The following is a 17,352-nucleotide window of genomic DNA, read 5'->3' on the forward strand; positions in this document are numbered from 1 at the left end:
AGTATTGCATCTGGGTCATTTTCCAGCAGAGTATTGTCTGCTACTAGGAGTTCAGCTGCTAGTCTAACTGTCTCCCTTTCTTCTTCACTTTCTGTCATTTTACTGACAGGAAGGTTATTCTGTTTGTTTGCAGATCAAGTTTCCACGGAATATAAAGATTAGATGCACAATATTTTGGAACAGTGTATCCTTCAACGTTGAATAAACCAAGAACCATACATAGGAGTCTCCTCCTGCGAGGTTTGGCGGATATGACCTTTCACCCACTCCAGACGTCTTTGGAGTATTATGGGAAAAAAGGGGTTCTGTGTGAAAAAGCACGACTGAGTTACTCTAATGTCTTGCGTTCGTTTTATCGCCTATCCAAACGTTGGGCGCCATGTAGTGTAGTTCCTATTATCCCAATAGGCTCTGCGCATTGGAATAATATCTTCAATAGTATAGACCTAGGGCAGAGGTTAACTAGGTCTTCTACCGACGATATTAGACTTAAAGTTTTGTGTTTGCCAGCTAGCTCAGAGTTCACTAGAAACTTTCTCGAATAGGCAAGGAGGATTTTAACCTCCCTGGATAGACAAGAAGGGATTTAGTTTCTGACAACCATAGAACATGACAACTTTGCTCTCCCCTAATCAAGAGTGTATCTCTAGAGTCGTGTGAAAACAATAGACAACTTATTTTACTCAGTCAGTACGTGCATTCTTAGTTTCACCAGTTTGTAGAGAAATAAGAGATGGGCGTGGTTCAATAAAAGATGTTATTTATTGATCAGTCTCTTTTCTCATACAAGAGAAATGAATCGCTATTATTGCAATACTTGTAGTTAAGTAAAGTGCATACAGTAGAGACAGAATTATAAAATAATACTGTAAAAGCATTGATATGGTTTCTGAGCCATATGATACTTTAAAATGGATAAAATAGATACATACATATATACATTTGACTAATCATACTCAACTGGTGCTTCTAACCACGCCTACCCCAGTGTACCTGACCTAAGCCTAATACGTGGGCGGGAGTAGATAAGTAGCAGTTTAAGTTAAGTTTGTTTTGCCAAGGGACTGATTCGAGAATTCTCTGCAAGGGGTTATTCAGTTCTGTACCTGAGATCTAGAATGATGGAGGGCTGGTATCTCTTATCCCAGGTCTTGATATTCCAGCTGCCTGCGAGGGCTGCTTGGAAGCGCCGGAGCTGGATTTCTCGGCAGGAGAAAGGCAGCGTCTCGTTCTCAGCGCGTCAGGAAGGCGGGGCAGCGTCTGTGGGCTTCGCTCTCTGCTGGGCTCCTCAGCACGTCTCGCTGCTCCGATCTCGTCACCACCGCATGTGTTTGCTTAAGGCAATGTCGGTAATATTTATACCTGAAAGGTGCCGAGATTGACGTAAGGATGGACATATATACGTCAATAAGGATGTCATATGAACGGGCTCGTTCGCACATTCTTTTGCTGAAGTTCTCGGTGAAATCAAAACAATGGCTATGGGAATTTCCCAGGTCGCTGTAGGTTTGATTTGTTTTGAGAACTCCGTATGCCTTATCAGGGGCTGGAGGAATATCGCTTGTCTAATTAGATGGCATGCGTTATGACCTAATCAGATAACGCGCTTCTGTGCCGTGGTGTGGCTTAATCAGATAACGGTTTTTGCACCGTTGGATGGCTGCTAGTTAATTATTAACCAAACCAGGGTCAGGAATAGGGGAATCGATACAGTACCTATAGGAATACATCACAACCCAACTTACAACACATCACACCACACTGTAACCCAACTTACAACACATCACACCACACTGTAACCCAACTTACAACACATCACACCACACTCGAACCCAACTTAAAACACATCACACCACACTAGAACCCAACTTACAACACATCACACCACACTTGAACCCAACTTACAACACATCACACCACACTGTAACCCATCTTACAACACATCACACCACACTCGAACCCAACTTACAACACATCACACCACACTCGAACCCAACTTACAACACATCACACCACACTTGAACCCAACTTACAACACATCACACCACACTCGAACCCAACTTACAACACATCACACCGCACTCGAACCCAACTTACAACACATCACACCACACTTGAACCCAACTTACAACACATCACACCACACTGTAACCCAACTTACAACACATCACACCACACTGTAACCCAACTTACAACACATCACACCACACTCGAACCCAACTTAAAACACATCACACCACACTGTAACCCAACTTACAACACATCACACCACACTCGAACCCAACTTACAACACATCACACCACACTCGAACCCAACTTACAACACATCACACCACACTGTAACCCAACTTACAACACATCACACCACACTGTAACCCAACTTACAACACATCACACCACACTCGAATCCAACTTACAACACATCACACCACACTGTAACCCAACTTACAACACATCACACCACACTGTAACCCAACTTCCAACACATCACACCACACTCGAACCCAACTTAAAACACATCACACCACACTGGAACCCAACTTACAACACCTCACTCCACACTCGAACCCAACTTACAACACATCAGACCACACTCGAACCCAACTTACAACACATCACACCACACTCGAACCCAACTTACAACACATCACACCACACTGTAACCCAACTTACAACACATCACACCACACTCGAACCCAACTTAAAACACATCACACCACACTGTAACCCAACTTACAACACATCACACCACACTCGAACCCAACTTACAACACATCACACCACACTCGAACCCAACTTACAACACATCACACCACACTTGAACCCAACTTACAACACATCACACCACACTCGAACCCAACTTACAACACATCACACCGCACTCGAACCCAACTTACAACACATCACACCACACTTGAACCCAACTTACAACACATCACACCACACTCGAACCCAACTTACAACACATCACACCACACTTGAACCCAACTTACAACACATCACACCACACTCGAACCCAACTTACAACACATCACACCGCACTCGAACCCAACTTACAACACATCACAGCACACTTGAACCCAACTTAAAACACATCACACCACACTGTAACCCAACTTACAACACATCACACCACACTCGAACCCAACTTACAACACATCACACCACACTGTAACCCAACTTACAACACATCATACCACACTCGAACCCAACTTACAACACATCACACCACACTCGAACCCAACTTACAACACATCACACCGCACTCGAACCCAACTTACAACACATTGCACCACACTCTAGCAGACCACCTGATTCCATAAATCACCGCACCATCCAAGGGTTACCGACTCTAAACTTCACCAGACAGCACACAGAGCGCCATTGCAAGCTGAAGTAGGCAGCACTAGAGGCCTTCACCAGAGCTTACAACGTGACACCAGGCCACCCCATCTATGCACCACCACACTCTCCAGGAGCACACCAGACTGGAGAGCACCAGACAACACTAAGAGGCTCAATGACCCACCACACGGGTCCACCATCCTGCCCCAGGTCACATTTCACCAGAAACTCACACCACACCATTGCACACTACACCAGAACTTATAACATCACACCACACACTACACAACCTGCTGTGACCTGTCATTGGTTCATTGCTAGTAGGGGTGTTAGTAGAATGTGCTCAAATGTAGGTAACAAATAAACCTACCACACCCAGAATGCACTTGAAAGCCGATGACCAGAAACAGTGTTTGTGGTGACGGAGAGTGAGGTGATTATCACTACGTGACCCTGTGCACGTATACACACTGGGAGTGCAACACTGCACAGACATGCACCAGTACCTGTGCAGAGAGGGAACCATCCACAGACACTATGCTCACACCGAAGAACCTGTCCATGTGCACAAGCAGGCCAGTGCACACGGGTGTTACCATGGTTACATGCACACACGGAGAGTAGGGCACGCCACTGTGCACAGAAAGTGGGGCGTGGCTGAGTGCAGGAACAAGAACCTGAACATTACACACAGAAAGGCGTGCACAGATGCTGTGCACGGATACATGACACCGTGTACATATAGTCAACAGAAGATTTCTCCAAGGAGAAACCAAAAAAGCCTAACCGATCACTACAAACCATTCACAAATCTCAATTGGGTTGGACTGGTAGGTATAGTGAATGGAAAAAGAGAAATGCTCTTTTTCTTGGTGTCCCCTCACTCACCAGGGTTGCCCCATGGTGACATGCTTCATCATAGGGGCCATCCCAGCCCTCTACGGACTGGGGCGTGCTGCGACTGGCGAATTACGGAGGAGCACTTATAGTATGACTATGTGTGGTGCGGGTGTGATAGTGGAGTGGGCTACGTGAAAAGTTAAAAATCCCTGCCTATTAAGCTTTCAATAAACTTTATTCCTGCTTCCAGGTGGTAACGTTAAAATATGGGGTGGTTGAACTAGGATTTCCTAAACGCAATGTGTCAGGTGTACCTATCAACTCCTGTCAACATGTTTCGTGCATACCCCAAGCACTTCTTCGGGACTACACAGGGACCAGCCCTGTGTTCGCCACTCCTTAAACGCTCAAATAAGCTTTGTCAATGCAATCAATACATGCATATAATACCTACGTATTCTATTGAATCACGCAGTTCCTGTAAAAACAAAGAACAACTTGAACAGTCAAGGGGGATTACCCCTAACAAAAGCACACATAGATATATACAGTAGATTGCACCAAGAAACATTAATTTCTATTCCGTGGTTTTCAACGTGACGTTTTTTGTCTAAAAAACGTGATTGTTTTCATGCCTCCAAAAAACGTGATAGTTCTCATGCATAGAAAACGTGATCGGCACCTTTCTGTGAGAAAACCATGCATTCATCCACATTCACACTCTTACATATTCTTACATACATGTAGTGGGACCTAACTGTGCCCCATGGACTCGAAGGGGATCAGTATCCCAGCGATCTAAAAGGCAAAAGAAGGGGAAAAGTAACGGGCTCATAACCCATCTGTTTGCATTGTTTGTTTTTACCCACAAGGTTGTCTACTAATCGATCTGTTCGAAAATTGGCACCACGGTTTGCCGAATACACTCGTTTTGTATCACTTACTTGCTAACAGGATACCTCCCTCTTTTAAGCACCTACTCGCGCCGCTTCGGTCCGAATATTGTTGGACCTGGGCGGCCGGGTTGGTTTTAAGAGATTAGCTGACCGGTTTCTTCCGCATTGCCTTCAGCGGTGTACTCCAACTGGGGCGCGTGTGACAGAGGTCTTACGTGGCGGCCATCTTAGGTGTATTCAATACATTTTGGTGTTAATAAAGGGTCAATATTCTTTTTCAGAGTAACATTTCCAGTATTTAACGAATTTTGGGCGGACTGCTATGGATTCTCATAATTGTCAATGAAATTCCCATAGTTTTAATAAAAAAATATAAAATATATTAAAGCTGTTTTTATATATATAGAAAACACCCCTGGTCAGGATTCACAAGATTAAACACAATGGGGAACCCAGTTCTATCTAGTGGATGGTGTTTTACTACATATTGGTGCACTTTATATATATATATACATATATGGGGAAAGTTCAAGTTCGGGCATTTATATAGCGCACTACTCACCCAGAGGGTCTCAAGGCGCTAGAGGGAGGGGTTCACTGTTTGTCGAATAGCCAGGTTTTCAGTTCTTTTCTGAAGGAGATGTGGTTCTGAGTAAGGCGGAGGTGGGTGGGGAGTGAATTCCAGGTCTTGGTAGCCAGGAAGGAGAAGGATCTGCCACCCATGGTGGTTTTTCGGATGCGCGGGACTGCGGTGAGGGCTTGATTGGATGATCTTAGTTGGCGGGTGGGATTGTAGAAGGACAGTCGGGTGTTGAGGCATTCGGGTCCTAGATTATAGAGGGCCTTGTGTGCGTGGGTAAGGAGGCGGAAAGTAATTCTTTTGTTGACGGGAAGCCAGTGGAGGTTTTTTAGGTGTCCGGTGATGTGCTCTTGGCGCGGGATGTCCAATATGAGTCTCGCTGACGCGTTTTGGATGCGCTGGAGCTTTTTCTGAAATTTTGTTGTAATTCCGGCATAAAATGTGTGTTGCCATAGTCCAGTCGACTCGTGACCAGTGCATGGGTGACAGTCTTTCTTGTGTCGAGGGGGATCCAGCGGAAGATCTTTTTGAGAATGCGAAGGACGTTGAAGCAGGAGGACGATACGGCGTTGACTTGTCTGGACATTGAGAGAGAGGAGTCTAGAATGAAGCCAAGGTTACGTGCATGGTCTGTCGGTGTGGGTGCTGATCCCAGAGCGGAAGGCCACCAAGAGTCGTCCCAGGCAGAGGGGGAGGATCCTAGGATGAGCACCTCCGTTTTGTCTGAGTTGAGTTTTAGGCGGCTCTGTTGCATCCATTCGGCTACCCCTTTCATACCTTCGTGAAGATTGGTTTTGGCGGTGTTGGGGTCTTTGGTGAGGGAAAGGATTAGCTGGGTGTCATCGGCGTAGGATATGATGTTGAGGTTGTGTTGACGTGCGATGGAGGCGAGAGGACTCATGTAGACGTTGAAGAGGGTGGGACTGAGTGAGGAACCTTGAGGTACGCCGCAGATGACTTCGGTGGGCTCTGAGTAGAATGGGGGGAGTCGGACTCTCTGGGTTCTCCCAGCTAGGAACGAGATGATCCAGTCCAAGGCTTTTCCTTGTATGCCGATGTTGTTGAGGCGTTGTATGAGGGTGCTGTGACAGACAGTGTCGAAGGCGGCGGAGAGGTCGAGTAGAATGAGGGCCACTGTTTCTCCGTTGTCCAGGAGTGCTCGGATGTCGTCGGTCGCCGCAATGAGGGCGGTTTCGGTGCTGTGTTTGGCTCGAAAGCCGTTCTGTGAGGGATCCAGGGAGTTGTTAGATTCAAGGAAGGCTGCGAGTTGGCTGTTGACGGCTTTCTCGATGACTTTGGCCGGGAAAGGTAGGAGGGATATGGGTCGGTAGTTTTTCAGTTCTGAGGGGTCTGCTGTGGGTTTTTTCAGAAGGGCGCTGAGTTCGGCGTGTTTCCAGATTTCTGGAAAGGTGGCAGAGTTGAAAGAGCAGTTGATGACATCGCGGAGTTGGGGAACGATGATGGAGTCAGCTTTGTTGAAGATGTAGTGGGGACAGGGGTCAGAAGGCGAGCCAGAGTGGATTGAATTCATGAGGCGAATGGTGTCTTCAGTGGTGATTGGGTTCCAGGAGCAGAGGTAGTTAGTTGGAGGGGTGGGATCTGAAGGGGGTGGGGCGGGTTGGTCACTAGGAGTATTCTTGAAGCTATTGTGGATGTCGGCAATTTTGTTGTAGAAGAAGGAGGATAGCGCATCGCAGAGGTCTTGGGAGTTAGTGATGTCGTTGGATGCTGCGGAAGGGTTGGTGAATTCTTTGACGATATTGAAGAGTTCCTTGCTGTTATGAGAATTGTTGTCGAGACGGTCCTTGAATGCTGATTTCTTGGCGGATCGAATCAGTTGGTGGTGTTTGCGGGTGGCTGTCTTGAGGGAGGCCATGTTGTCTGAGGTTTGTTCTTTTCTCCAATTCTTCTCCAGGGTGCGGCAAGTCTTCTTGGATTTTTTAAGGTCATCATTGAACCAGGGAGCCTTTTTGCTGGATGATTTCAACTGGTGTTTTTTCAGGGGTGCTAGTTCGTCCGCACTGTGGGTAATCCATTGCCTGAGGTTGGTGGCCGCTTGGTCTGGGTCCATTGCTAGGGTGGGAGGGTTTTGGTTGAGTGATGTGAGGAGTTGGTAGGTGGTGATTTTGTTCCATTTTCTCCGGGGAATGGGTTGTGGACAGTTGTGGGTCAGTATGGTTTTGTAGCTGAAGTGAACACAGCTGTGGTCCGTCCAGTGGAGAGCTGTAGTGCGATCGAAGGAGATGTGCTTGCTGGAGGTGAAGATAGGGTCGAGCGTGTGTCCGGCTGTGTGAGTGGGGGTGTCAACAAGTTGTTTGAGTCCGAGATTGGACATGTTGTCCAGCAGGGTGGTGGAGTTGTTGTCGAGTATGTTTTCAAGGTGGTAGTTGAGGTCTCCTAGAAGAATGTAGTTCTCGGAGGCGAGGGCATGCTGGCTGACGAAGTCTGTGATGTCGTCACTGAATTGAGATCGGGTGCCTGGGGGCCTGTAAATGAGGGTGCCTCTAAGGGTTGTCCTGGGGTCGGTGTGGATCTGAAAGTGGAGATGTTCGGCGGTTGCAAGATTGTCATCAGAGCTGGTTGTGATTTTGATGGTGCTTCTATGGACGATGGCGATGCCTCCTCCAGTTTGATTGGTGCGGTCTTTTCGAATGATCTTGTAAGTATCCGGTATGGCTATGGCGATGTCAGGGGCAGAGGATGCGTTCATCCATGTTTCAGTAAGGAAGGCGATGTCAGGTGACGCAGTGTCGATTAGGTCCCAGAGTTCGGTTGCATGTCTGTGGACCGAGCGGGTGTTCAGTAGGATGCACTTCAGGTGGTTGGGTTCGGAGCTGTGTGTGGAGGAAGTGTGTTTGGTGAGGATTCTGAAGCAGTTGAACTTGCAGGAGAGGCAGGAGAATGGGCCGTGGATACGTCCTGGGGTAGCTGCGCAGCATAGTGGGGTGCGTCCGGGGTTGAGGGCGAGGAGAGTGGCGGCATCGTATGTGACTCTGGGGGGTTGGGAGCGGCAAGGAGCAGGGGGACGGGCGCTGGGCGCGGTCCAGGCGCGGACGGGCGTAGACGGGCTTACCTTTGGCGCACCTTCGGCGCGACTGGGGCGCGAACGCTGCGCGTGAACGCTGCGCGGAAGTACATCAGTCATATAGGATAGTGGAGGGGGAGGGGTGAGGGAGGGTCAGCAGGGAGGCGGGAGCGTGATTGGAGGGATGGGCTGGGACTACACAAACAACAAAATGGCATCAGCAGTAAACAACAGTGGTCAGGGAGAGGTTGGGGCGAGCAGTGAGCACAATAATAAAAATAAAAACACACAGCAGCGCTATAGTTACAGCGCGATAAAGCAGAGTGCAGCGCTATTAAAATGAGGCAAGATGAAATGCAGTAACTGCACAAGTAGCGTCTAAACACAGGCACAATGTGGCGAGATCACATGAAGTAACAGAGCACAAGTAGCGTCTAAACACGAGGCTCAATGCGGCGCTATGAAATGTGGCTAGATGCAATACGAAGCTAATTGAATGCAAGTAAGGCCCAGGCAGCGTGGAGAAAGCGCTACGATACCAGGAGGAGTTGCGGGGAGCAGCCGAATCGGGGAGCGGGGAAAGCAATTTGAAATCCTAGTTTCTTCCATTACTTAGGTACTGTCACTATATAGTTACTGTCACTATACAAACTGTCCCCAAGGAATATCATCATTTAAACCCACAATATGTGAGCGGAGTCTGAACACCCAACGTTGTTCTTTCTCTAATAGTTTTTTCTCCATCTCTGAATGTGGTTGTTGTATTTCTAGAACCACCCACCGCATGTCATTGGGGGTATGTCCTTTCTCCAAAAAATGAGTGGTCATTTTTGTATTGGAATGCTTACATCTGAAATTACTACGATGTTCCACCATCCGTGTATTGACCTTCCTGGTGGTCATGCCAATATAGTGTAGATCGCATGTACATGTAATCATGTAGATCACCCCAGTGGTGTTACAATTAGAATAGGATTTCAAATCCCAGGTTATGCCATTGTTGCATCTGACTTGTTTTGTCGCATTCGTTAGGTGACAAACACTACAATTGGAACATGGATAGTGTCCCACTGGCAGTGGATGCAAACGACGAACTGGACCTTCTGTAATTTTGGGGCGTGTATGGACTATCAAGTCCTTTAGGTTCTTGCCTTTACGGTGGCTAAAAATGGGTTGGGTGAGATTCAGACCACCACTGTTCAATGTCCTCCAATGTTTTTTTACAATGTTAGTTACTTTTTGTGAGGCCACAGTGTAGGTAGTAACACATATGGGCCTCTTAGCAGTCTCACTCTTGGGGTCCGCTTTCTCCTTTATTTCTAAGAGAGCATCTCTGTCGTTATTTGACGCTCTCTTTTTTGCCTTAGACACAATCTGGCGTGGGTATTGTCTCTGGATTAGTTTTGAGGTCAGCTCTTTTGCCTGTGTCTCATAGTCTCTTTTTTCTGAGCAGTTTCTTCTTAGACGTAAAAATTGCCCAAAGGGCAGATTTTCCCTTAATTGTCGTGGGTGAAAACTCTCAAAACTTAAGAGGCAGTTTCTGGATGTAGGTTTGAAATGTGTGGTTGTGGTTAAACGACCACCTTCTGCTTTTATGTTCAGGTCTAAGAAAACCAGTAACTCCCTACTTGTTGTGGAAGTAAAATTCAAAAACGGGTCCTGTGCATTCAACCAGACGAGAAAATTGTCGAAATCCACCTCATTTCCATTCCAGATGAGGAGGACGTCATCAATATAACGCCTCCACATCTGGATATGTGTTGAGTATGGGTTGTTAGGAGTCAAAATTCTTTTGTTCTCTAGTTGGTGGACATACAACCCGGCCACACTCGGCGCGAATGTGCTTCCCATGCTGGTCCCGTGGGTCCGCCTATACATGGTTTGCTGGAATTTGAAGAAATTCTCAGTCAGGGCTAAACGGCAACATTCCAGGACAACATGTCTAGGTGTTTTGTATTGCCATTCATTTTCAAACAGAATCTCTTCTAAGATCTGCAAGGTCTCTCTGTGGGGCAAACTAGTGTAGAGACTCTCCACATCAAGTCCCACCAGTATTTGTGTGGCAGGGTCAAATTCAAGGTCCTTTATTAAACATAGTACTGCTTTGGTGTCTTGTAGGTAGGTCTCTGTCTTTTGTACAAGGGGTCGTAAAAAGGCGTCTGCAAATTTAGACAGAGGCTCCAGAACCGACCCGATCCCTGAGACAATCGGTCTCCCGGGTAGATTTTCTAATCTTTTGTGAATCTTCGGGATCGTATAAAAGTATGGTATCCTTGGATGTTTATTGTCCAGAAAGTCGGCTTCTTTTCTAGATAGCCAGTCATTTATTAAGCATTCCTCTACCATTGTTGCAATTTCCACTCGCAGACGTGCGGTTGTATCCACAGTTAGGATTTCATAGTTACGTTGATCTGCCAGGAGTCTGAGACATTCCTTCTCATAGTCTTGTGAATTCTGCACCACCGTTGCACCGCCCTTATCCGCCGGTTTTATTGTTATGCTAGGGTCATTTCCCAATTCCTGTTTCGCCGCTTTTTCGGATCTGCTGGTGTTATAAAAGGTTCTCAATGAGCTTGTTTCCAAATCCATCACGCAGCCCACTCCACTATCACACCCGCACCACACATAGTCATACTATAAGTGCTCCTCCGTAATTCGCCAGTCACAGCACGCCCCAGACCGTAGAGGGCTGGGATGGCCCCCATGATGAAGCATGACACCGTGGGGCAACCCTGGTGAGTGAGGGGACACCAAGAAAAAGAACAATTCTCTTTTTCCATTCACTATACCTACCAGTCCAACCCAATTGAGATTTGTGAATGGTTTGTAGTGATCGGTTAGGCTTTTTTGGTTTCTCCTTGGAGAAATCTTCTGTTGACTACAGTATCTGGAGGGTGAGCCTGGCCTCCCTTTTTTTCCCTCTATCTCCCTTACCTCTTGTTCTACCGTGTACATATACACAGCACGGACTGCACGAGTACATGCGCACATAGGAAGGAATGCTCAGAAACACTGATCCCTACATTTGCACCAATGCGGAGTGCACTAATCGAAACCACAGGCAGTAACCCTCGCACCCAGATGAGATCTGGGTAACTTATAAGTAACAAACAACAATATCTCAACAGGTAATATTTGTAGACAAGTCAATGAAATGCAAAAAACTATTGCAACAAAACGAAGACAGGAAGACCAAAACAATTATTTTTGAGAAGGGAACGTTGTCTATAGTAAGAATTTGCAATTACAAATTACAAATAATATACCAGCATTGTTATGATGTCCAACATAAATGTACTCCAAACATTAGTGTGCATTAAGTGCTCGTGGAAAAGGTGAACGGCGTAAGTGAACCAGTGACACACAGGGGCGGGCCTTCCACCTTCACACACACAGAGACGTTGACAGCAGGAGTGTGCACAAGGGCCAGTACAGACACACACAGGGGCGGGCCTTCCACCTTCACACACACAGAGACGTTGACAGCAGGAGTGTGCACAGGGGCCAGTACAGACACACACAGGGGCGGGCCTTCCACCTTCACACACACAGAGAAGTTGACAGCAGGAGTGTGCACAGGGGCCAGTACAGACACACACAGGGGCGGGCCTTCCACCTTCACACACACAGAGACGTTGACAGCAGGAGTGTGCACAGGGGCCAGTACAGACACACACAGGGGCGGGCCTTCCACCTTCACACACACAGAGACGTTGACAGCAGGAGTGTGCACAGGGGCCAGTACAGACACACACAGGGGCGGGCCTTCCACCTTCACACACACAGAGACGTTGACAGCAGGAGTGTGCACAGGGGCCAGTACAGACACACACAGGGGCGGGCCTTCCACCTTCACACACACAGAGAAGTTGACAGCAGGAGTGTGCACAGGGGCCAGTACAGACACACACAGGGGCGGGCCTTCCACCTTCACACACACAGAGAAGTTGACAGCAGGAGTGTGCACAGGGGCCAGTACAGACACACACAGGGGCGGGCCTTCCACCTTCACACACACAGAGAAGTTGACAGCAGGAGTGTGCACAAGGGCCAGTACAGACACACACAGGGGCGGGCCTTCCACCTTCACACACACAGAGAAGTTGACAGCAGGAGTGTGCACAAGGGCCAGTACAGACACACACAGGGGCGGGCCTTCCACCTTCACACACACAGAGAAGTTGACAGCAGGAGTGTGCACAAGGGCCAGTACAGACACACACAGGGGCGGGCCTTCCACCTTCACACACACAGAGAAGTTGACAGCAGGAGTGTGCACAAGGGCCAGTACAGACACAAACAGGGGCGGGCCTTCCACCTTCACACACACAGAGAAGTTGACAGCAGGAGTGTGCACAAGGGCCAGTACAGACACACACAGGGGCGGGCCTTCCACCTTCACACACACAGAGAAGTTGACAGCAGGAGTGTGCACAAGGGCCAGTACAGACACACACAGGGGCGGGCCTTCCACCTTCACACACACAGAGAAGTTGACAGCAGGAGTGTGCACAAGGGCCAGTACAGACACACACAGGGGCGGGCCTTCCACCTTCACACACACAGAGAAGTTGACAGCAGGAGTGTGCACAAGGGCCAGTACAGACACACACAGGGGCGGGCCTTCCACCTTCACACACACAGAGAAGTTGACAGCAGGAGTGTGCACAAGGGCCAGTACAGACACACACAGGGGCGGGCCTTCCACCTTCACACACACAGAGAAGTTGACAGCAGGAGTGTGCACAAGGGCCAGTACAGACACACACAGGGGCGGGCCTTCCACCTTCACACACACAGAGAAGTTGACAGCAGGAGTGTGCACACGGGCCAGTACAGACACACACAGGGGCGGGCCTTCCACCTTCACACACACAGAGAAGTTGACAGCAGGAGTGTGCACACGGGCCAGTACAGACACACACAGGGGCGGGCCTTCCACCTTCACACACACAGAGAAGTTGACAGCAGGAGTGTGCACACGGGCCAGTACAGACACACACAGGGGCGGGCCTTCCACCTTCACACACACAGAGAAGTTGACAGCAGGAGTGTGCACACGGGCCAGTACAGACACACACAGGGGCGGGCCTTCCACCTTCACACACACAGAGAAGTTGACAGCAGGAGTGTGAACACGGGCCAGTACAGACACACACAGGGGCGGGCCTTCCACCTTCACACACACAGAGAAGTTGACAGCAGGAGTGTGCACAAGGGCCAGTACAGACACACACAGGGGCGGGCCTTCCACCTTCACACACACAGAGAAGTTGACAGCAGGAGTGTGCACAAGGGCCAGTACAGACACACACAGGGGCGGGCCTTCCACCTTCACACACACAGAGAAGTTGACAGCAGGAGTGTGCACAAGGGCCAGTACAGACACACACAGGGGCGGGCCTTCCACCTTCACACACACAGAGAAGTTGACAGCAGGAGTGTGCACAAGGGCCAGTACAGACACACACAGGGGCGGGCCTTCCACCTTCACACACACAGAGAAGTTGACAGCAGGAGTGTGCACAAGGGCCAGTACAGACACACACAGGGGCGGGCCTTCCACCTTCACACACACAGAGAAGTTGACAGCAGGAGTGTGCACAAGGGCCAGTACAGACACACACAGGGGCGGGCCTTCCACCTTCACACACACAGAGACGTTGACAGCAGGAGTGTGCACAGGGGCCAGTACAGACACACACAGGGGCGGGCCTTCCACCTTCACACACACAGAGAAGTTGACAGCAGGAGTGTGCACAAGGGCCAGTACAGACACACACAGGGGCGGGCCTTCCACCTTCACACACACAGAGAAGTTGACAGCAGGAGTGTGCACAAGGGCCAGTACAGACACACACAGGGGCGGGCCTTCCACCTTCACACACACAGAGAAGTTGACAGCAGGAGTGTGCACAAGGGCCAGTACAGACACACACAGGGGCGGGCCTTCCACCTTCACACACACAGAGAAGTTGACAGCAGGAGTGTGCACAAGGGCCAGTACAGACACACACAGGGGCAGGCCTTCCACCTTCACACACATGGGTGTGCCCCGGGGCCCAGTGCAGACACACAGGGGGCTGCTGGCGGGGACACGCACATACACACCCTCTCAGAGCCCCCCCACATCCGGCCTCTATTCCCCGCGGTGCTTGTTGCGGGAAACGCCGGCTCCGCGGCGGTGATTGAAGCCCGGATCGGATTCCTTCAGAGAGGCCCGGGGCGAGGCAGGGGAGGCGGCCAAACTCAAAGCAGATGCCGCGGCTGCAGGGCCCGCCCGGCGGAGGAGGAGGAGAGCAGGAGCCCGGACGGGGCCAGGGGGGCACAGGCTGTGCCAGGGGGGGCAGGGGGGCTGCAGAGGGGCAGAGACTGTGCCAGGGGGGGCAGGGGGGCTGCAGAGGGGCAGAGACTGTGCCAGGGGGGCCAGGGGGGGCTGCAGAGGGGCACAGACTGTGCCAGGGGGGGGGGGCAGAGGCTGTGCCAGGGGGGGCAGGGGCTGCAGAGGGGCAGAGACTGTGGAAGGGGAGGGCAGGGGCTGCAGAGGGGCACAGACTGTGCCAGGGGGGGGGCAGGGGCTGTGCCAGGGGGGGCAGGGGCTGCAGAGGGGCACAGACTGTGGAAGGGGAGGGCAAGGCCTGCAGAGGGGCACAGACTGTGGAAGGGGAGGGCAGGGGCTGCAGAGGGGCACAGACTGTGCCAGGGGGGGGGCAGGGGCTGTGCCAGGGGGGGCAGGGGCTGCAGAGGGGCACAGACTGTGCCAGGGGGGGCAGGGGCTGCAGAGGGGCACAGACTGTGCCAGGGGGGGGGGGGGGCAGGGGCTGCAGAGGGGCACAGACTGTGGAAGGGGAGGGCAAGGGAGCCTGGAGGGTACAGGCTGAGCCAGGGCAAGGGGTAAAGATGCCTGAATGGGGTAGACAGTGACCTCCCCCGAGTCAAGGAGCCCCTCAGCTGAGAGGACACATAGGGCCCGAAGGAGAGGCCCTGGGTGATGGGGCTGTCCCGGGGGTCCTCTGGCGGTCCACCGGTGGGAGGGGTCGCCCCTTCCCCAAATCTAGCAAACACCACTTGGACTGGCCCCGGTGTAATTTGGCTCATCAGGCGGCGGGCGAGGGGCTGCCCGCCCTGGGATCGCCCGTAAGATATCCCACCATGTTGGCATATTTGTTGTGCGGCGCGAGGGGTCTCCATCAGTGGGTGACAGGAAGCACCGGCCGTGTGAGAGGGGCGTCACCCTGCTGCACCGCTCACCCCGGCCCGGCCTCCAGGGGGGGCTGTTGTGAAGTGCTGACGTCAGGTTCTGACTCAAGGACGGGGCCTGGGGCTTTCAATAGATGCAATGTCACACTTTAAAGTCTGTGCCCTTCACCCCCATTATTAAAAGAGTTCATGATGCTGGGAGGTCTTCGCCTCCGACGTCACCACGCTGGACCCCAAGAAGTTGCCACAAAGTAACAAAGATGGCAGCGTCTTACGTGAATGAGGGCGGTCCCACCCCATGGGCTGTCTGCACAAGGTGCTGGAAGACGCCAGCAGGGGCGGCTCTAGGCTCATGGCGGCCCTGGGCAGGGAGCGTAGGTAGGGGGCCCCGGAATAGGGGGTCCGGGCGGGGCGGTGCACGAAGGCCAGTGAAGAGGGGGGTCAGGGTGTTTGGAAGTGGAACAGAGCCGGAGGCCGCCAAATCCCTGCCAGGGGCCACCACGCAAATATGTATCCATCCTCAGAGGATTATTATATTAAGGATATATATTGGTGTGGTGGCCCCTGGGGTTTGGCGGCCCTGTGCAGGTGCACAGCTTGCACATGCCTAAGGCCGCCCCTGACACCAGGTTTGTTCCCATCCTTTGGTTATTTCCCAAGCGCTCGGCTCTGGGCTCTCCCAGAACTCTTGAGACACTTCTGATGTTGCAAGGCAGGCATACGAAGTCTCTCCAACATAGCAAGACATGTAGCACTTTTTGCAACAATCTCCACAATCTCCTTGAAACAAGCAGCGAAGGCGTCGGCCATTGTCTGGTGCCCCGGGGGCACCATCACACCTTGCAGGGAGAGACGTCAAACACTAGCAGTAGCCTCTGATTTCTGAGATTTCGGCCCCTTTGCAACCGCAAAGTAGGTCAGTCCAATGTACTTACCCTATATTGTGAGTCGCTAAGCTATTAGCGACTCGCAAAATAGAGTTAGCGACTCTCTATTAGGAACGTGCGTGCCAGGGGCGTCCCTTCCTAATAGCGAGTCCTTACCCAATGTAGGATTGTTTTGCAACCGCAATTGCAGTTGGAAAACATTCGCAGTTTATCACCCTTTTCAGAAGGGTGGTAAGGCACCCGCAAACAGGAAGGGGTGCCCAGGGGACCCCTTCCCCTTTGTGAATGGATGCACGAATATTTTTAAGAGCAGGCAGTAGTCCCAGGGACCCCTGCCTGCCCTTAAAAAATAAAATTGAAAAATTTAATTCCTCTTTTTTAAATGCATTCCGCTTTCCTTTAAGGATAACGGGCCGCATTAAAAAAATACAGCTTTATTGACAAAGCAGTCCCAGACATGGAGGTCTGCTGATCCCAACCGGCCACCATCCCTGGGAGTGCCAGCTATTCCCAATGGGGTCGCAAATTGGGACAGCCTCATTAATATTCATGAGACATGCAATTTGCGACCTCATTGGG

Source organism: Lissotriton helveticus, chromosome 12, assembly GCF_964261635.1.
Source record: "Lissotriton helveticus chromosome 12, aLisHel1.1, whole genome shotgun sequence".
Classification (NCBI taxonomy): domain Eukaryota; kingdom Metazoa; phylum Chordata; class Amphibia; order Caudata; family Salamandridae; genus Lissotriton; species Lissotriton helveticus.